At 37.8% G+C, this 22,359-nt stretch overlaps 2 non-coding genes across 2 annotated transcripts; one reads left to right on the forward strand and one right to left on the reverse strand.

The window, feature by feature from the left end:
• Positions 1-7,777: 7,777 nt before the first annotated feature.
• LOC112798651 (small nucleolar RNA R71) lies at positions 7,778-7,884 on the forward strand. The gene has a single exon (XR_003200253.1). It is a non-coding gene; the product is annotated as a small nucleolar RNA R71 (small nucleolar RNA).
• An 11,085-nt stretch (positions 7,885-18,969) lies between these two features.
• Positions 18,970-19,077, reverse strand: LOC112798998 (small nucleolar RNA R71). The gene has a single exon (XR_003200589.1). It is a non-coding gene; the product is annotated as a small nucleolar RNA R71 (small nucleolar RNA).
• Between the last annotated feature and the right edge of the window lie 3,282 nt (positions 19,078-22,359).

Consider the following 22,359-nt stretch of genomic DNA (forward strand, 5'->3'; position numbering starts at 1 on the left):
AGATAAATATAGAAAATAGAGAAAATAGAAGGTAGAACACAAACAGAAGAATACAAGAAAATAAAACACAAACACAAAGAATAGAATACAAAAAAATGAAGCATACATTCATTCAACAATCATAACAAAGGAAATGCACAACCAAGTATGATTCATGTCTGTCCTATGCAGGCCATGAGCTCACGTGTCGGTTTACAGCCTGCAGCCCGACATTACCTAGGAACAAGTCCCAGATATGGTTTCCCTTTGTGTCCTTAGTGCATATGTGTCGGTCGTAAGAATACCACTCCTTTGTGACTACCGGCAGTCGGCGCAAAGCTCGACCCTATAATATACGCACAAGGGGAAACAGTAATCCTCAGTTCATGGGTGTCCCCAAGATCAACACACAAACAAAATAAAGATCCTCAGTTTGTGGGTTTTCCCGAGATCAATATACAGCAAACAACGATCCTCAGTTCATGGGTCATACCCGAGATCAATACACAACAAACAACAATCCTCAGTTTGTAGGTTATACCCGAGATCAACATACAACAGTTCGTGGGTTATTTCTGTAATCAATGATTATCAGTTTGTGGGTTTTCCCACTTTTAAAACAAATAACTATTTATAGGTTTCCCTAAGATCAATGATCATTCACTTCGGGGGTACTTCCCGAATTTAACCAATTATCAATCTGTAGGTTTTACTGCTCTTCTCTCCTTGTCTCTTTACTCTGCTCTGATTACTCTTTTCTCTTAGTCTTTTCACTCTGCTTTGATTACTCTTTTCTCTGTTTAACGTATGTATTTAAAGCTTATGTAAATTTCGGTATGAATAGTTAGCCTGTCCCAAGTATAGGTTCATTAAGTTTATACTGAAACATTTTAACTTTTCATATAATACCTAACCTTAGGCGCAACTCAAGAACTAACTATGTTGCCCTAGTTCGTTCGCTAATATCTATTTGATTCTGTCATTAAAACTTTACAGACCTTTTCTTTGATTCTTATCTCTTCTTTAACTTTTTATCTTTCCTTTATCTTTGCCTCAATAATATGTTATTACCACTCCCTAAGTATTTTATGAAGGTAACTATGAGATTCTGAGCTTAAAGTTGTCTTTCTAAAGCTTTTATGAAAACTGCCTTTTCCGTATTATTTTATTAAAATATTTTTTAATTAAATATTATTATTTAATATTTTTTATTATTTATTATTTTATACATATATTTTCGAAAATTACCTTCCTTTTACTTTTACTTTATAAATTCACTTTTTACCACCTGTAACTTTTAATATTTCTACTTTAACCACCCTAACTTTTGGAAATTACAAAATAAACCCTCAAACACCAAAATAATTACAACCATGCCCTTTTTAAGATCCAAAAGGTATTTGATGAATAATTATTTTACGATATATTTTGGTTTGATTTGAGTGGATTTCATCACATATACCCACATTTATTCATCTAAATAGCATGCTTTTGAGATTTCTTCCTAAATTGTGCTTAATAGTGAAAATATGATTTTTAGGCCTTAAAATAGCTAAAATTAATTCACTTTAATCCCATTTGGTGCCTTGATGTATTTTTTGAGTGATTTCAAGTTTCCAAGTCAAGTATGGGATGGAAAAAGTGAAGAGAAAATCATGCAAAAGGGAGAAATCATGAAGAAAATGAAGTTTCGAAGCTGCTGCAAAGGTGCGTACGCACAACGGTGACTTCGTGCAAGGATGCGTACGCACCAAATGTCGTGCGTATGCACGATGGGAATTCTGCGCAACTGTGCGTACGCACCGTTGGTCATGCGTATGCACGCGTGCATATGCGTGAGGTCATTAATGCAAATTACTGGGGGCAAATTCTGGGCCTCCAAAATCCAGTCCAACTCATTTTCTGAAGTTATTTAAGGCCAAAGTGAAGAGGAATAAAGTGGGGGCAATTAGGTTTAGCTTTTTTTCATCTTGTAGGTCATTTTCTATAGAGAGAAGCTCCCCCCTCTCTCTAGAATTAAGGTTTTCTTAGTTTAATTTCCTTTAATTTCAGCATTTAATTATTGTTTTAGTGTAGTTTCATTTATCTTTATATGCTTTTTTATCTTTATCTTCTTCATCTCTTTTTGTTGTTTCCCCTTTTATGTCAATTTCTCATGTTATGAACACTCTTGTTAATTTTGCTTCTAATTAATGCAATTTATGTTTTCATGTCATTTATTGCTTTCTCTAGTTGTTATTGTTACTTTCTTGCTTTGGTAGTTTTAGAATTTATTTTATTGCAATTTAATATTATTTTATTCTCATGTACACCAAGTGTTTGATAAAAGTTTTCACTTAGTTTTTCTACACTCTTGGCTTGAAATTGTTGACTTTGGTGATCCTTGAGTCATTGATGTCCATTCTTGTTTGATACATTAGAGTAGTTAGTTAATTTGGTTTCTCTTGACTCTATGTGACCCCTTAGTGTTTACATAGGACTTAGAGATTGAAATTAACTATGCCTATTTGACTTATCTTCGATGTAAGATTGACTAAGTAGGATTAACTCTTCATAATCATCATATGTTTGTGGTTAATGACTATGATAGGTAGCCTTAGTTCTCAGTTACTTGCCAAGAGGTTTCTTGCATTTTAATCTTCATTGCTTTGACATTTAATTGCTTTGACTTTTATTGCTTTGATGTTTAATTTCTTGCATGTTTAGTTTTCACACACTTAGTTGAGAAATTGGATGTTTGGGTAGAATTGAGTTGTGGATGTCCATTCCGCATTGTGTGTGAATAGTGAATTGATTTGGTTTCCATTGAAGCTAGTCTTTCACTAAGTAATTAGTGAGTTGACTAGGACTTATGGATTGAGATCAATTATACCCTTTTGACTAATTCTCAAGGAGGATTGACTAGTTTGGATTCATTCCACACAATTTCCATGTTTGTGATCCACAACTAGGATAGGAATCCCTAATTACCCAATTCTTGCCAAGAGTTCTTTTTAGTATTTAATTTCCATTTTCATTGCTTTTACTTGCTTTGACTTTTGCTTTCTTGCATGCTCATTTACTTTCTTGCTATTTACATTATTTGCTCTTTCTTGCATTCCCAATCCCCCATGCTCTCCCACAGCCAATAAATGTACATTTCATTGCAACTCCTAGGGAGAACGACCCGAGGTTGAATTACTCTCGATCTCGGTTATTATAATTTGAATTTAAAACATTTGATGTGGGAATTAATTGTTGGTCTAAACTATACTTTCAACGATGGAATTCTATTTTGTGAAAATCTAGATCGACGATAAATTCTTATTCGTCAAATTTGGCGCCGTTGCTAGGGAGTTGCAATGGTGTTGTTTTTGGCTATTGTAAATATGTTAATATGTAAATAGCTTGCTTTTTGGTTGGTTGTACATATGTTACTTGCTTATTTTAGCTATTGTGAATATGTTGGTATGTAAATATCTTGCTTTTTGTTTGTTATTATGAATATGTTTTTTCTTGTTTGCCTTTTGTTTTTTTTTCTTGTTGGGAGCTCGTAGCTTGTTGGACACTCCATCAAAGCTTGGTGCAATCAATGGAGAATTTGGAGCCTCAAGCATTGTTAAAGCTCTCCATAAGTCCAACTTAGGGACATTAAACCAAAGTACTAGGTGGGAGATACCCTACCATGGTAACATCTTTCCTTTCCTTGCTCTTTGTTTATAGCCTTGGTTTATTGCATTTTTGCTTGTTTTGATTAGCCTAGGATTAGTTTAATTTTGAGTTTAGTAGCTTAATTTGTATGTATTCATGAAATTTTGAATGTTTGAAGTTTTGGGGTTGAGCTTTCATTGAACTAAGGTTGAATACTTTAGGAATTTTTAGAGAAATTTTTGGAAAACAGGGCATCTGTGCGTGTGCACAAAACCTCTAAATTTCATAGCCACTGTTCGCAGCGCCAGCACAGCTAGTGCATGGGCACTCCCCTGTTTTCTCACCACTACACTTTTCTTCTCCTTTTCTTTCTACTTCTTCTCTTCTTCGTTCTTCCACCACTCTCTTCTCCTACTTTTTCCTTCTCTTCTACTTGCTTTACTTAGTTTTGTTTGCATTTCATTTTTTATTTTTGTAATTACATTAGTTTTTTTAGTTAGTTGTTAATTAAATAAGTTGTAAGTGTTTGTTTGATGTTGATTGGGTTGCTTCTTGAATTTTGGTTTCATTTGTTGATGAATATGTGCACTGAGCATTAAGTCTTTGTTTGATTGCCTAAAATGCATTCTTGAGTTTGATGCATATGTTGTCATGACCATATGTGTTGGGCTATATCCTTGTTTGGCATGCTAATCATGAATGGTGCACTTTTAATTTAGTGAATTGAGTTGAACTACTTATTCATCATGATTTTTAAATGGATATAATAACTTAACAAGGTATTTGTTCCTTGTTAATGCTTTGCATTTTTTTAGTCGACTTGACTTGATTCCTATCAAGACTTGTCACTTTTTGTAACAAGCACCTTATACATGTGATTATTTCATTATTCCTAAGGATGAATAAGTAGTCTCTTTTCCTCATGAATTGGTTATTGTTGATTTTGTCACTTTCTATTCATTTTGCGCTTTCACTTGCACAATTTCAATATCCAATGCATCATATACTCAATTCACTTTTATGGTCACCTAGAGTTGCTTGTGCCTCAAGTTTCACTTATTCTTTACTTGCATCCTAGGTGACTCAATTGAGGAACATATGCTATCTCTTTATATTATGTGGATACCGCTTTACCCGGCCAATGTGTATGTTCTAAAGCACACTTAGGATACACGCATTGTCTTCATTATACCACAACAACTTACTTTTTCTCAATTCTTGTTTTCCACAGTAACTCAGAGCCCCAGAGACCACCAGCTAATGGTGGAGCCTCTTAGAACATCTCATCACCCCCGAATTGAGTGCACGCACGGAGGACCATGCAACGTTTAAGTATGGGGGAGGATCCACAAATTTTGGGGCATAAAGTTCTCTCTTTCTCAACACTTTGCATTATTTTCTAGTTTTTGATAGTTATATTTTTGTGAATATCTGTTTAGTATTTCATTGCATTATGCTTTGCTTAATTTGTTTGTATATATCTTTGCTTGATTACAGTTTTATTATAGTTATAATTGCATGTTGCACGGTAGAGTAATAAGTTTGGTAAAACAACAAAGAATTTTCAAGAAATCTCCTTTTAGGGCATTCCATTGATTGGATTTGAAAACATATTTTTGAACTTGCTTGAAGTACCTTTTTATGGAACATAGAAAAGAGCTTGAACAAATACCAAATGAGATTTGAGCTTTAATTGTGTGGTTGCACATTTTCAACCACAAAATTTTATTCTTGTGTGATATACTCCTTTTATGACTGTGATCTTTGATTTGCTTTAGTCTATATATCCTATGTTTGATGTTTTGAATTGCATTTAGTATGATTGAGGCCATTCTTTGAATTGAACTCACTAACCCATATGGCCAACCCTTACATCTACCTTTGTAAACCACTTTTTGAGCCTTTAATTCCCCTTTGTTCTAATTTTAAGCACAACATTCGCCTTAAGAGAAAAACCATTAATGTCCATGAATTGTATCTTTGATTAGCTTGAGTTTGAGTGTGTGTTAATCAAGTGTGGGGGGAATTTATGGGAAACATTGGTAGTTAGCTTACTTTGGGTGTTCATTGAGAATATTTGGAAAAGTGGGAAAACACTCATGCATTCATTGCTTAAAAACATATGCATCTCTCCAATAAAAAAAAGAGTTTGATGTACATACTTTGTATATATAAAAAAAAAAGGAAAAAAAAGAGAAAAGAAATGAAAAAAAAATAAGAATGTAAATAAGAGATGTATATGTGGTTGAATTGAAAAGAAGCATGCATGGGTGAATGTGAGAAAGAGAATAAATGGGTAGTTAGGTTATTTTGTTATGTATATAGGATGATATAGAATTAGGTGGGATACTTGAGCTAATCAAAAATCCAATCTATTAGCCACTTAACCATCTTAATCCTACCCTTATCTAAGCCCTATTACAACCCACAAAAGTCCTCATGATATTTGCATTCACCCATCAAATATTAGTCGATTGTTAGATGACTTACAAATCTTTGAGAAACATGATTAAAGGGGGATTGAGTGATTAAACCCTACACACTGAGCGATTAACACTTCTGGTGAGGGGTTCAATTGCTCAATTCTATGTTTCCTCCCTTATCTTGTATCTTCTTGCAAGTTGTTGAAATGAATTTGAAAATTTCAAATAAAATCTTTGGACATTGATCATATTGCTATATTTGCTTTGTCTTAGCCCTAATGATTTATTGTTGGATTGATTGAGATTCTCTTGTTTATTTTTACCAAACTCAATAAGAACCATAGTATAGATATAGATAGATAACATTTAGTATAGTCGCATGCATATAAGTAGTTGCATTAAATAAATTATTTCCCCTTTCATTCATCTTCCTTGGTTGTGTTAGCATGAGGACATGCTATTGTTTAAGTGTGGATGAATTGATGAATCCATATTTTACGATATATTTTGGTTTGATTTAAGTGGATTTCACCACATAAACCCACATTTATTCATCTAAATAGCATGCTTTTGAGATTTCTTCCTAAATTGTGCTTAATTATGAAAACATGCTTTTTAGGCCTTAAAATAGCTAAAATTAATTCACTTTAATCCCATTTGGTGCCTTGATATATTTGTTGAGTGATTTCAGGTTTCCAAGTCGTGTATGGGATGGAAGAAGTGAAGAGAAAAGCATGCAAAAGGGATATGGCATTTTAGACTTGTGTTCAGGAGCCTTTGGCAATGTAGGATAAGTGTCAAGAGAGTCTAGAAATGGGTTGTCCGCACGCTTTGGAGGGGCGTGCTCTACTTCTTCCTTCTTCTCCTCTGGAGTTTCTTTTTCAACTGGCTCCTTATTAACTTGAGCTTCCATACTTGCTACTTGTCCACTTATCAAGGTGATATCCTTGCATTCCTCTCTTGGATTCACCACTGTATCACCCGGAAATGTATTTGAGGATCTCTCAGGTATTTGCTTACTCAATTGGACCATTTGCACCTCCAAGTTTCTAATGGAAGCTTTGGTTTCCTGGATAAAACTTTTCATCATCTCCAAATTAGAATCTTGTTAGGGTTGAGAATTTGCCTGCTGAGGTGGTTGTTGTTGATGAGACTGAAATTGGCAGTTATTATGATTGTTCTGTTGGAAACCGCTCTAAGAATCATTGTTAAAATTCTGAGATCTATGAAGTTGGTCCATCGACCCAAAATTTGGGTCATTTCTCCACTCCTGATTGTATGTTTTAGAGTATGGATCATTATTAGGGTTTCTAGGACCACTCCCCATGTAATTTACCTGTTAAGAACATGATTGAGCATAATCATAATTATCATTTTGCACAAAATTACCTGTCATGTCATAAGGGACCTCTTGAGGTGGATTTTGGGTGTTGATAGCTGAAACTTGCATTTTACTCAACTGTTGAGTAATTAAATTCATATGCTAACTCAAAATTTTATTCTGAGCAAGGATAGTATTAAGAGCTTCTACTTCCATAACACCTTTCTTCTGAGGAGCCTCAGAGTTCACAGGATTCCTGTTAGATGAGTATAAATATTGGTTGCTAGCAACCAACTCAATAAGCTCAATAGTCTCGTCCGGTGTCTACTTCATGTGCAATGAACCACCTGCAGAATTATCTAAGCACATCTTGGACATCTCACCCAAGCCTTCATAAAAGATATCTAGTTGGGCCCATTTGGAGAACATGTCCGGAGGGTATTGCCTAGTCAGTAGCTTGTATCTCTCCCAAGCTTCATAAAAGGTTTCACCATCCTTCTGCCTGAAGGTCTGAACCTCCACCCTAAGCTTAGTCAGCTTCTTTGGTGGAAAAAATTTAGTAAGAAATCCAGTAACAACCTTGTCCCAAGTATCTAAACTCTCCTTGGGTTGGAAATCTAGCCACAGTTTTGCTCTGTCCTTCAAGGCAAATGGGAAGAGCATGAGTTTATACTCCTCAGAATTCACCCCATTAGTTTTCACAGTATCACAAATTTGCAGAAAATTAGAGATAAACTGATTGGGATCTTTCTGAGGGAGTCCATGATATTGACAGTTTTGTTGCACCAAAGTGACTAGTTGTGGCTTCAGTTCAAAGTTGTTTGCAGCTATAGGAGGCACCACAATGCTTTTTCCATAAAGATCTGCAGTAGGAGCTGTGTAAGAGCCAAGCACTCTCCTAGGTTGTTCATTCCTATCCGGATTTGCCACATTGGCATTAACAGCATTATTGTGATCCATAGTGGACTTTGTAGCCTTGTAAAGTCTTGCTTGTAAAGTCCTTTCGGGTTTAAGATAAGAGTCTAAAAGAGGTTCCTTGTCTTTGTTCCTGCTCATAAACAAACAGAAAATAAAGGAAAGTGGGAATCTCTACGTCAGAGTGTAGAGAATTCCCAATGAGATAACCTGTGTAAAAGAAATAAAATAAAGCAACTAAATAAATAAAAAAATTAAAACTTTCGAAATATTTTTATTTTTTATAAAAAATATAAATAGGTAAATTAAAATAAAATTACTAGGTAACACCAAACTTAATTTCAAAAATAATAAAAAAATAATTAAGCAAAATTTTAAGAGTGAAAGTTGAAATTTAAATAAGACTAATAAAATAAAAAAATGAATAAATAAAGAAGGAAAACAAAAATGAAATAAAATAAAATAAATAAAAAAAGGACGAGAGAAAGTTTGAGAAAAAAATGGATCAAATAAAACTAATAAAATAGAAGAAAAATAATGAAATAAACAAAACAAAAAGTGAAATAAAAATTAAAAAGGAAACAAAGGTAAAAGGAAATAAAAAGAAAACAGGGGTGGGGGAGTGAACGAGAAGAAAGAAAGGAAAAAAATAAATAAAAAGAAAAATTAAAAAATTGAAAATAAATAATACTAAAAAAATTAATTAAAGTAAAAATTATATAATCTAAGCAATCAAACAACTAGCAGTTGTCAATTACAATCAATCCTTGGCAACAGCACCAAAAATTTGGTGCGAAATTTCTAACCACAAACTAACCGGCAAGTGCATTGGGTCGTACCAAGTAATACCTCAGGTGAGTGAGGGTCGATCCGACGAGGATTAATGGATCAAGCAACAATGGTTTTGAGAGTTCAAAGCATTAACAGTAAATTCAGAATATCAGAAGACAGGCTGTAAATAAGTTGGAAATAATATATGGAGAGACAGTTAAGGCTTCAGAGTTATCTATTTTTTTGATTGACTTTTCTTACTAACTATTTTAATCATGCAAGATTTAATTTATGGCAACTATATATGACTAAACCCTAATTCCTTAGACCTTTTTAGTCTCCTCTAACTCTCATCAACCACCAATTCCTTGGTCAATTAATTCCAATTAGAGGGTGAGGTTCAATTCTAGTTATATGCCACAGAAATCCTAATTACCCAAATATAAGATGATTATATGTCACGTATCCCGTTAAATCTAGATAATTAGAAATTTAGGAGAATATGTTTTCAATCTATTATTCAAGTAAAGAGCTTTTCCAAGTTATACAAGAACTCAATTAGAAAGAGGGTCATACTTCCGTTCCACCCAATTTCATAAAATAAAGAACGAAAACAATTCTTGAAATATAAATCAGTACATGAATTAAAATAGAAAAACAATAGAATCAATCCATACAATAGACAGAGCTCCTAACCTTAACAGTGGAGGTTTAGTTGCTCACGGTTCAGAGAGAAAAACTAGGATTCAGGTAAACTGTAATTTACAGAATGAGGTGGATTCTTCCAGAAGAGAAGTTTCTTTTCCCTTTTATATCTAATCCTAATAAATTTAAATTATATTTTTAAAAATAAATAATATCTTTTCCTATTTTTAAATAAAAATAAAGTTTGAATCAAAATTAATTAAAACAATCTGCGCGCCTTCAATTGATGAATGGGGACCACTTGCTTCGTAGGGAGGCACACCTAACTTGGCATCAAGCCACGCCTTACTTGAGGTATGCAGTGATTGGAGCTACAAGGCTTGTGTTGCTGCGCCCTACTTGAGTGAAGCAAAATAAATGTGGCGTGCTTTTGTTGTGGCATGCGCCTAACTCAAGTTTTAGTGGGCCTTACTTGGAGTCACGCTCATTGTTGTGTGTTGTTGATGCTGTCTTGCGCCTAACTTGAAAAATCTCAAGTTAGGCGCATCCTTGGCCGAATTGGTGGGAGAGAAGTGTGAACTATTATATATCGTTGGAAAGCTCTGGAAGTTAGCTTTCCAATGCCACTGAAATCACATCCATTAGACCTCTGTAGCTCGAGTTGTTCAGGTTTGAGTGCAGAGAGATTAGGGTTGACAGCATCATTTGTCTTCTTCTCTTTTTCTGCGGAAAACTCCATCAAATCCAGCCAAATACTATCTAAAATAAATAGAATTGCACACGACTCAAAGTAACATCCATAGTGGCTAAAAGATAATTAATTCTTGATTAAACTCAATAAATTAAATACAAATTAACTAGGAAAAGATAGGATAGATGCTCACGCATCACATAACCAAACCATATCATAATCACACAACTCAAACACAATTAATCAAGATTAATATTACCTTGATTTGTTGCTCCAAATCCGGTTACTCTTTGAAGTGTTCTTAAAGCACTTTTTCCTCTTAAAACACATCAAGAACAACTTTGAATCCATAAAACCTCAACTGACCAAACCTTAATAAACATGTTTGGAAGGGATTCCCCGCCTTAAACTTGCTGGAAATTGAAGATTCTTGGCTCACAAGTCAAGCTAAGCAAGAGATCTAAGGAAGAACATCAAGAAAACACATGTTTTGCATGGTTTTCCTTGAAAACCAAATTCAAAGGGGAAGAGAACAGCCATCTCACCTTATTTCTAGCCTTGATAAGTTACATGGTTATGTAGAGGAAGAAGAGAGGATCATTTTGGTGCAATCAGGGTATTGATTTGAGTTTTAGTTCAGAAGAAATCAAGCTTTGAAGATTTAAGTGTCATGAAAGTTTTCTCTCTTTTCTCTCCTTTCAATTTTGGCCAAAGGGAGTAAATGACCAGCCTTGGAGTGTCTTGGGGGTGTAGGGAGAGTTGTGATTGGTTGGCTTGGAGGTGGATTAAAATAATATTAAAATATCTCTGGTGTATAACTACTAAATCTATATGTATCGGAACACTTGTAAAAACATCTCTAAAAATTCTTTTCTAGCTACTAGCATAAATGAGACTAGTAACATATTTAATATGAGAATAGAACATGTATGATAAGGCATTAGCATTGCTAAAGTCATCAGAGAGTGCTGGTGCTAAGCTGCACCAGTAAACTGTGAATCCAGTTAAATCGATTTCCTATTTTTAACTAAAACAGACCAGGTAACCTTATAATATCATTCAAGCATCTTTTAATACTAATATAATGATAATATTATACTATTATCTCTCTTTTCTCATGAATCAAGACCAGTTCGTCAAATAGAGACTATTTACAAAAACTAGAATCAAAACTCCTAATCGATACGGTTCAAAAACTAGGTTCTTCGTGATTGCGTTATCGAGCTTGCCCAAAAGAGGTTCTAGTTTAAAGATGATATAATGACATTGAGGATTGGGATGCTTCATGATATATGAGAGGTGTTTCCTTTACTGATCTTTCGGAGAAATCCGTTGATGCCAGGGCATCTTGGCTAGTTTTACTAGCCATTTTTTGTATGCTTTAGGTTGGTTTCATGCATTTTCTTAGGAAATAAGCAAGTATTTGGTTGAAAATGCAATCATACCATGATTCAAGCAAACATTGTGAATTTTGAATGATTTCATGAGAATTATGCATAAATTGAATGATAAATTGGATGATGCATGATCCCATGATTAAGAGCAAGACTTTGATGCACTTTGTTTGATTGATTTTAGGCCAAAAGAAGAAGAGAAGAGCCATGTTAGTGGCTATGTTAGTTACACTAATGTGGGCACTAACGTGGAAGGAAGGAAAGCCCCAACGTTAGTGAGAAAAGTTAGTGGCATTAACTTTGAAGAAAGGGGTATAAGCCAACGTTAGTGGAAAAGGTGAACGCCACTAACGTTTTCGAAGCAAAAAGACCCACGTTAACAGCCACGTTAACTTAGTTAACGTGGTAGTTAACGTGGAAAGAAAGGGAGACGCCAACGTTAGTGGAAAAGGTGAGTGCCACCAACGTTGGTGAGGCAAAAAAAGACCCACGTTAACTTTGACGTTAACTAAGTTAACGTGGAAGTTAACGTAGGCAAAAGTCCCACCTGGCAGCCTAACCATGCCTTCTTCAAACACGCATAACTTGAGCCAAAAAGCTCCAAATGAGGTGATTCCAGCGGCATTGGAAAGTAGGATTCCAGAGCTTTCCAAGAATATATGGCACTATATGTTTGACACTAAATTTGAGGGAGAAAACCTGCCCCGAAAGTGCAAAGATGAACATGGTATCAACCTGTAGTAAGGCCAACTAACCTCTTCACCTTCCAAGAAATATAACTCGAGCTGTAGAGCTCCAAATGATGCACTTCTAGAAGCGTTGGAAAGTAGATATCCAGAGCTTTCCAACAATATATAATAGTATGGGGTGGACATTAAATTTGAGCCCCTGATCGCTAGTGTTATTGTGACCCACGTTTTCCATTAACGCTAGCGACTATGCCAGCGACCATGTCCACTTCAAAGGAGCATAACTTGAGTTACAAAGATCCAATTGAGGTGATTCTAGTTTTGTTAGAAAGCTGACATTTAGAGCTTTCCAAAGATATATAATAGTCTATATTGGGCATGAAATTGGAGCACAAACAAGAGGCATCTTTTAAGCCCCAAAAACACCAAAGCAATAAAGCCAAGTCACCCTGGACCTCAATTTGATTCACTTCTCTTGGACCACCCAACCTCAAGGAAGCAAGCCCACAAGTGTCAACCAATCAAGGCCAAAAGAAGCATCTAGAATAGGAATTTTCATTTAATTGTAATTTGCTTTTAATTTCATTTTGTAATTTAGGAGAGCCTATATAAAGGCTTTAGTTTTTACTTTGAAGGGGGATTGGACGGAAGGAAACACAGAAATTGGGAATTGGAAGAGGGGTCTTCGGACTCCCTCCCCTCACTCACTTTTCCTTCTCTTCTTTTCTTTGTACTTTTCATTTATGAATTTGGAAGTTTCAATGTTAGTTTTAATCTTCATCTTTACTTTCCTGCACTTTCTTCTTTTCTATTTTGGTAGAGAGCAATGATCAACTAACTCTTTTCATTGGGTTAGAGAGCTCTATTGTGATTCAATGGATCAATTATAGTTTTCATTCTTCTTCTTCTTTCTTTTCTCTTGATCTTACTAGAAAGCTTTCAATCTTAATTCAATTGGTTAGTTGTCTTGGAAAAGAAACTCTCCATAATTGGATCTCTTCGGAACCTTGGAAGAGGAATGAAGAGATCATGTTAGAAATGCTTTCTCATGCTGGACCAAGTTGGGTTGGGATGGATATGTGACTATAATCCCCCCGAATACTTGATTTGGGAAATGCATGTGGTATAATCAGTGACCATACTTCATCTCTTCTCATGAGCAATTGACTAAGGAATTGGCTATTGATAAAGATTTGAGAGATTGGGTTACCAAGGAATTGGAATCCAATCACTTAAGATTGCCAAGGAGATCAATGAATGCATTGATTGAGAAACAGATGAGAATGAACTTGATCCGGATAATTGCAACATCTGTTGATCCCAATGTTCATTTTATTTTTAGTTCTTACATTTACTTTTCTTGCCATTTTACTCTTCTGCACTTTATAGCTTTTCTTTACTTTTATGCCATTTACATTTCCTTGTTATTTATCACTCCAATATGATTTGTCTAACTAGGATATTTAATTAATCATTGTTTGCTTAATCCGTTAATCTCTGTGGGATTCGACCTCACTCTATTGTGAGTTTTACTTGACGACAATTCGGTATACTTGCCGAAGGGAAATTTGTTGAGAGACAAGTTTCCATGCATCATCCGTACCTTCAGAAAAGATCTCACGTACTCGAAAATCGGGGTTGTTACATTCTTCCTCTACTTCGTCGCGCGGTGGTTTGGCAGCGGCGAGACCCAGTGGTGCCAGCACGGTCGCCCTCCCTTTTTCTCTGCCTCCTCGCGTCACTTGAGCTCTCCCTCTCTTCTCTTTTTTCTTTCTATTGGGTGAAGGTTTTGGGGGGTGAGTGGTGGCTGTTAGTGAGGAAGTGGATGAATGTGTGGGTGTGTTAGAGCTAGGGTTTTGATTTTGGGAAAAAGGATGAGGGTAGGTTGGTAAGTTCTAGTAAAAATAAGGGTAGTGTATTAATTGAAAATAAATTTTAATCCAACAAAATTATTTTAAAAAAAATACTATTTATTCATCAAATTATAATTTATTTTCAAATAAATACTCTAATTCAAGAATTAGAGATAATGAAATTAATTTCTTTTTACTTATAAATTAAAGTTCAAAATCTAAATATTCAAATTAAAGCGTATAAAATTCTCATTGTTTATCAATTACTAAAACTTTGGATTATAAATAAGAAATTGCCCAATTTATATAAAAATATCTAAAAATATACTCTTGAGTAAATATAATAAATCATAAATAACTTATTATTTAATTTCCAAAATTTCGGGATCTTACAACTACCTTGTGTCCATACCCTGGGTCGAGTTACCCGACCCGGGATGATTGGCGATAAAAGCGACCGACCTCCTTAGGTCCGACTAGCCGACCTCTTCTCAAAGAGCTCGGCCAAATCGACAGGAGAGCCCAGTAAAGGGCCCAAATAGAGGAATGATGACAAGTCATCATATACCCATTTTTCAAGCTAATTTCACTTGTTTTGTTAGCATTTATGCACTTTCTTGCATCCTAAGTAAGTGATTTGGAGTGAAAATGCATAACTTCTTTAAATCAAGCAACCACCATGAATTTAATGTTAATCATTGAGGTTTGAGCTAATTTTAATTGCATTTTAATTGATTTATAAGCCTCTTGAATTTAGTGATACTTTGAGTGGTTGTTTGGTTTATTATAGGTGAAGAAAAGAAAAGAAAATGAAAAGCGTGGCCTAAGAAGCGTGACACAAGAAAAGGAAAGCGTGGCCAAAGAGGAGAGAAGCGTGCCGCATCACAATGGGGAAGCAACATTGCCCTCCACAAGGGCAGACTGCCCTCTAGGAGAGCAACATTAGGAGACCAAGCAAGCATAGGCAACTCTGCCCTGCCCACTCCAAGGGCAGAGCACAAAATGATGCCTCGGAACCAAGAGAAGCAAACTCTGCCCTGCCCTTGTGGAGAGCAGAATCGGGCACTTCAAGAAAAGAAATCAAGAAAAAAAGGCTACCCATGCATGCTACAAGGCTCGAACAAGGGACCATGAGGAAGCCAAAGACTAAGGGTGACTACCGTGCCAAGAAACCAAGAAAATAATTAGCGTGTTTGCACCCTCCCAGGATCGAACCCGAGACGTGAAGGAAGGACCCTGCCCTACCCTTGGCGCGGGCAGGGCAGCAATTGAACTAGGCGCACCAATTTTGAAATCTGGCGCACCAACTTTGCTTCCTGGCGCACCAAATTTCTCGTCCTGGCAGCATCTGGCGCGCGCGTTCCTTCCCTGGCGCACCAACCCGTTTCTGCCCTGCCCTTGGCGCGGGCAGGGCAGCGTTCAGCACCAATCGCACGCACAACGTCCCCTGGCAGCACCATCCGCACGCACAACACCCCCTGGCAGCACCATCCGCACGCACACCTCGTCCCTGGCGCACCAAACTTTCCCGCCCTGCCCTTGGCGCGGGCAGGGCAGCCTCTGGCGCACCAACCTCGTGCCAGACGCGCACCAACTCGCACCAACACGCAACATGGCCGCACCAATTGCTAGCACCAAGCATCAATTTTCTGCCCTGCTGATGAGCGGATAATTTGTATACTTTTTGGCATTGTTTTTAGTATGTTTTTGATATGATCTAGTTAGTTTTTAGTATATTTTTATTAGTTTTTAGTTAAAATTCACTTTTCTGGACTTTACTATGAGTTTGTGTGTTTTTCTGTGATTTCAGGTATTTTCTGGCTGAAATTGAGGGACCTGAGCAAAAATCTGATTCAGAGACCAAAAAGGACTGCAGATGCTGTTGGATTCTGACCTCCCTGCACTCGAAGTGGATTTTCTGGAGCTACAGAAGCCCAATTGGCGCGCTCTCAACGGCGTTGGAAAGTAGACATCCTGGGCTTTCCAGCAATATATGATAGTCCATACTTTGCCCAAGATTTGATGGCCCAAACCGGCGTTCAAAGTCACCTCAAGAAATCCCAGCGTTAAACGCTGGAACTGGCACCCAAATGGGAGTTAAACGCCCAAACTGGCACCAAAGCTGGCGTTTAACTCCAAGAAGAGTCTCTACACGAAATTTGCTTCATTGCTCAGCCCAAGCACACACCAAGTGGGCCCGGAAAAGGATTTTTATGTCTTTTACTCATTTCTGTACAACTTAGGCTACTAGTTTCTTATAAGTAGGACCTTTTATGATTGTATTGAGATATATCGGGGTAGCTATCTTCATTTTTATGCTATCTTAGATCATTGGGAGGCTGGCCATTCGGCCATGCCTAGACCTTATGCTTATGTATTTTCAACGGTGGAGTTTCTACACACCATAGATTAAGGTGTGGAGCTCTGCTGTACCTCGAGTATTAATGCAATTACTATTGTTCTTCCATTCAATTCCGCTTGTTCTTTATCCAAGATATCACTTGTTCTTCAACTTGATGAAGGTGATGATTGACGCCCATCACCATTCTCACCCATGAACAAAGTGACTGACAACCACTCTTGTTCTACAAGCATTTGAGGCTTAGTGAATATCTCTTGGATTCCTGATTGCACGATGCATGGTTGATCGCCTGACAACCGAGTGCTCGCCTGACAAACGAGCCAACCATTCCGTGAGATCAGAGTCTTCGTGGTATAGGCAAGAACTGATGGCGGCATTCAAGAGAATCCGGAAGGTCTAACCTTGTCTGTGGTATTCTGAGTAGGATTCAATGACTGAATGACTGTGACGTGCTTCAAACCTGTAACTTACTGGGCGTTAGTGACAGACGCAAAAGAATCACTGGATTCTATTCCAGTAGGGGAGGGAACCACACCGGTGATTGGCAGCACTGTGACAGAGTGTGTGCATTAGCTTTCACTGCGAGGATGGGAGGTAGCTGCTGACAACAGTGAGACCCTACACGAGTTTGCCATGGAAAGGAGTAGGAAGGATTGGATGAAGGCAGTAGGAAAGCAGAGAGACGGAAGGGAAGGCATCTTCATGCGCTTATCTGAAGTTCCTACCAATGAATTACATAAGTATCTCTATCTTTATCTTTATGTTATTTTCGTTCATCACCATTATCATTTGAGTTTGCCTGACTAAGATTTACAAGATGACCATAGCTTGCTTCAATACTAACAATCTCCGTGGGATCGACCCTTACTCACGTAAGGTTTATTACTTGGACGACCCAGTGCACTTGCTGGTTAGTTGTGCGAAGTTGTGTAATGCCATGGTATTGAGCTACCACGTTTTTGGAGCCATTACCGGGGATTATGAGAGTTGTGAAAAAGTATAGTTCACAATTTCGCGCACCAAGTTTTTGGCGCCGTTGCCGGGGATTGTTGAGTTTGGACAACTGACGGCTTATCTTGTTGCTTAGATTAGGACTTTTTGTTTTGTTGGTTTAGAGTCTTTTTAGTTGAGTCTAGTTTCATATTCTAAGTTTGGTGTCATTTGCATGCCTTTGTTTTTCTTTTAATTTTCGACTTTTCTTTGCATGCTCTTAGTCCCTTTTTGATTCATAAAAATTCTAAGTTTGGTGTCCTCTTTGTGTTTTTCTCTTTAAAATTTTCGAAAAAAAATTAGTGTTTGATTTTCTAAAATTTTAAGTTTGGTGTCATTTTGTGTTTTTCTCTTTCCTCTTTTTAAAATTCAAATCTTTTTCATAAAAACTTTTCAATCATATCTTCTTAATCACATCTTTTTCAAAACAGTTTTCAATCAAATCTTTTTGATTTCCAATTTCAAAATCTTTTTCAAAAATCACTTTATTTCTTTTTCAATTTTCATTTTCGAAAATTAAGTGATGTTTTTCAAAAATGTTTTCAAATTTCCCACTTAATTTTCGAAAATCACTTCCCTCCTTCTCACATCCTTCTATTTATGGACTAACACTATCCCTTAATGAAAAATTCGAACTCTATTCTCTCTGATAAGTTCGAATTTTCCACTTCTGTCTTCTACTCTTCTTTTCCTCTGACACCTAAAGGAATCTCTGTACTGTGACATAGAGGATTCCACATTTTCTTGTTCCCTTCTCTTTCTTATGAGCAGGAGCAAAGACAAAGGCATTATTGTTGAGGCTGATCCTGAACCTGAAAGGATCTTGAAGAGAAAGCTAAGAGAAGCCAAAGCACAACTCTCTTTAGAGCACCTGGACGAATTCTTCAAGGAAGAAGAACACATGGCAGCCGAAAACAACAACAATGCCAACAATGCAAGGAAGGTGCTGGGTGACTTTACTGCACCTACTCCCGACTTCTATGGGAGAAGCATCTCTATCCCTGTCATTGGAGCAAACAACTTTGAGCTTAAGCCTCAATTAGTTTCTCTAATGCAACAGAATTGTAAGTTCCATGGACTCCCAATGGAAGATCCTCATCAGTTTTTAGCTGAGTTCTTGCAAATCTGTGACACAGTCAAGACTAATGGGGTTGACCCTGAGGTCTACAGACTGATGCTATTCCCTTTTGCTGTAAGAGACAGAGCTAGAACATGGTTGGACTCTCAACCTAAAGAAAGCCTGGACTCTTGGGAAAAGCTAGTCAATGCCTTCTTGGCAAAGTTCTTTCCACCTCAAAAATTGAGTAAGCTTAGAGTGGAAGTCCAAACCTTCAGACAGAAGGAAGGAGAATCCCTCTATGAAGCTTGGGAAAGATACAAACAATTGATCAGAAAGTGTCCCACTGATATGCTTTCTGAATGGAGCATTATAGGTATTTTCTATGATGGTCTCTCTGAACTGTCCAAGATGTCTTTGGATAGCTCTTCTGGAGGATCTCTTCATCTGAAGAAGACGCCTACTGAAGCTCAAGAACTGATTGAAATGGTTGCAAATAACCAATTCATGTACACTTCTGAAAGAAATCCTGTGAACAATGGGACTAGTCAGAAGAAAGGAGTTCTTGAGATTGACACTCTGAATGCCATATTGGCTCAGAATAAAATATTGACTCATCAAGTCAATATGATTTCTCAAAGTCTGTCTGGAATGCAAAATGCACCAAGCAGTACTAAGGAAGCTTCATCTGAGGAAGAAGCTTATGATCCTGAGAACCCTTCAATGGAAGAGGTGAATTACATGGGAGAACCCTATGGAAACACCTATAATCCTTCATGGAGGAATCATCCAAATCTTTCATGGAAGGATCAACAGAGACCTCAACAAGGTTTCAATAACAATAATGGTGGGAGAAACAGGTTTAGCAATAGCAAGCCTTTCCCATCATCTTCTCAGCAACAGACAGAGAGTTCTAAGCAGAATACCTCTGACTTAGCAACTATGGTCTCTGACCTAATTAAGACCACTCAAAGTTTCATGACTGAAACTAGATCCTCCATTAGGAATTTGGAAGGACAAGTGGGTCAGCTGAGCAAGAAAATTACTGAACTTCCTCCAAGCACTCTCCCAAGCAATACTGAAGAAAATCCAAAAGGAGAATGCAAGGCCATCAATATGGCCGAATTCTGGGAGGAAGAAGAGGCAGTGAACGCCACTGAGGAAGACCTCAATGGACGTCCACTGACCTCCACTGAGTTCCCCAATGAGGAACCTTGGGAATCTGAGGCTCAAACTGAGACCATAGAGATTCCATTGGACTTACTTCTGCCATTCATGAGCTCTGATGAGTATTCTTCCTCTGAAGAGGATGAGTATGTCACTGAGGAGCAAGTTGCCAAATATCTTGGAGCAATCATGAAGCTAAATGACAAGCTATTTGGAAATGAGACTTGGGAGGATGAACCCCCTCTGCTCACCAAAGAACTGGATAACTTGTCTAGGCAGCAATTGCCTCAAAAGAGGCAGGATCCTGGGAAGTTTTCTATACCTTGTACCATAGGCACCATGACCTTCAAGAAGGCCTTGTGTGACTTAGGGTCAAGTGTGAACCTCATGCCCCTCTCTGTAATGGAGAAATTGGGGATCTTTGAGGTGCAAGCTGCAAAAATCTCACTAGAGATGGCAGACAACTCAAGAAAACAAGCCTATGGACTTGTAGAGGATGTTCTGGTTAAAGTTGAAAACCATTACATTCCTACTGATTTCATAGTCCTAGAGACTGGGAAATGCATGGATGAATCCATCATCCTTGGCAGACCTTTCCTAGCCACAGCAAAGGCTGTGATTGATGTTGATAGAGGAGAGTTGATCATTCAAGTGAATGAAGAATCCTTGGTGTTTAAGGCCCAAGGATATCCCTCTGTCTTCATGGAGAGGAAGCATGAAGAGCTTCTCTCAAAACAGAGCCAAACTGAGCCCCCACAGTCAAACTCTAAGTTTGGTGTTGGGAGGCCACAACCAAACTCTAAGTTTGGTGTTGAACCCCCACATTCAAACTCTAAGTTTGGTGTTGGGAGGGTCCAACACGGTTCTGAGCACTTCTGAGGCTCCATGGGAGTCCTCTGTCAAGCTAATGACATTAAAGAAGCGCTTGTTGGGAGGCAACCCAATGTTTTATAATTAATTATTTTCTTTTGTTATTTTATCTTTTTTTTGTAGGTTGATGATCATAAGAAGTCACAAAAACAATGAAAAAAGCAAAAACAAAATGAAAAACAGGAAGAAAAACAGCACACCCTGGAGGAGGATGCTGCTGGCGTTCAAACGCCAGTAAACCTAGCAGTTGGGCGTTTAACGCCCAGTCTGGCACCATTCTGGGCGTTTAACGCCAGAAAGGGGCACCAGACTGGCGTTAAACGCCAGTAAAGGGCAAGAACCTGGCGTTAAATGCCAGGAATGGGCACCAGCCCGGCGTTTAACGCCAGAAATGGCTCAAAACGTGGATTTTGATGCCATTTGGTGCAAGGATGCCTTTTCCTTGACACTACAGGATCTGTGGACCCCACAGGACCCTACCATCACTCTCTCTCTTCTTCCCCCATTCACCAATCACCTCAACACCTCTTCCCCAAAAACCCTTCACCTATCAAATCCCATCTTTCTCTTCACCACTCACATCCATACTTCATAAATCCCCACCAACCTCACCCTTCAAATTCAAACCACTTTCCCTCCCAAACCCACCCATAATGGCCGAACCATTCATCCCCTATCTCCTATATATACCCTTCTTCAACCCTTCATTTTCACACAACCTAAACACCACTTCTCTCCCTCTTTGGCCGAATACACCACCATCTCCCTCGTCCTCATTTCTTCTTCTTCTACTCTCTTCTTTCTTCTTTTGCTCGAGGACGAGCAAACATTTTAAGTTTGGTGTGGTAAAAGCGCTGCTTTTTCGTTTTTCCATAACCATTATGGCATCCAAGGCCGGAGAAACCTCTAAAAAGAGGAAAGGGAAGGCAAAGGCTTCCACCTCCGAGTCATGGGAGATGGATAGATTCCTCTCAAAGGTGCATCAAGACCACTTCTATGAAGTCGTGGCCTTGAAGAAGGTGATCCCCGAGGTCCCTTTTTCACTCAAAAAGGGCGAATATCCGGAGATCCGCCATGAGATCCGAAGAAGAGGTTGGGAAGTTCTTACCAACCCCATTCAACAAGTCGGAATCTTGATGGTTCAAGAGTTCTATGCCAATGCATGGATCACCAAGAACCATGACCAAAGTGTGAACCCGAATCCAAAGAATTATCTTACTATGGTTCGGGGGAAATACTTGGATTTTAGTCCAGAGAGTGTGAGGGTGGCGTTCAACTTGCCTATGATGCAAGGAGATGAACATCCTTACACTAGAAGGGTCAACTTTGATCAAAGGTTGGACCAAGTCCTCACAGTCATATGTGAAGAGGGCGCACAATGGAAGCAAGATTCAAGAGGAAAGCCAGTCCAATTGAGAAGGCATGACCTCAAGCCCGTGGCTAGAGGATGGTTAGAGTTCATACAACGCTCAATCATCCCCACTAGCAACCGGTCCGAAGTTACCTTAGACCGGGCCATCATGATCCATAGTATCATGATTGGAGAAGAAATAGAAGTTCATGAGGTTATAGCCCAAGAACTCTATAAGGTGGCGGACAAGA

Source organism: Arachis hypogaea, chromosome 4 (genome assembly GCF_003086295.3).
Source record: "Arachis hypogaea cultivar Tifrunner chromosome 4, arahy.Tifrunner.gnm2.J5K5, whole genome shotgun sequence".
In the NCBI taxonomy this organism is placed as follows: domain Eukaryota; kingdom Viridiplantae; phylum Streptophyta; class Magnoliopsida; order Fabales; family Fabaceae; genus Arachis; species Arachis hypogaea.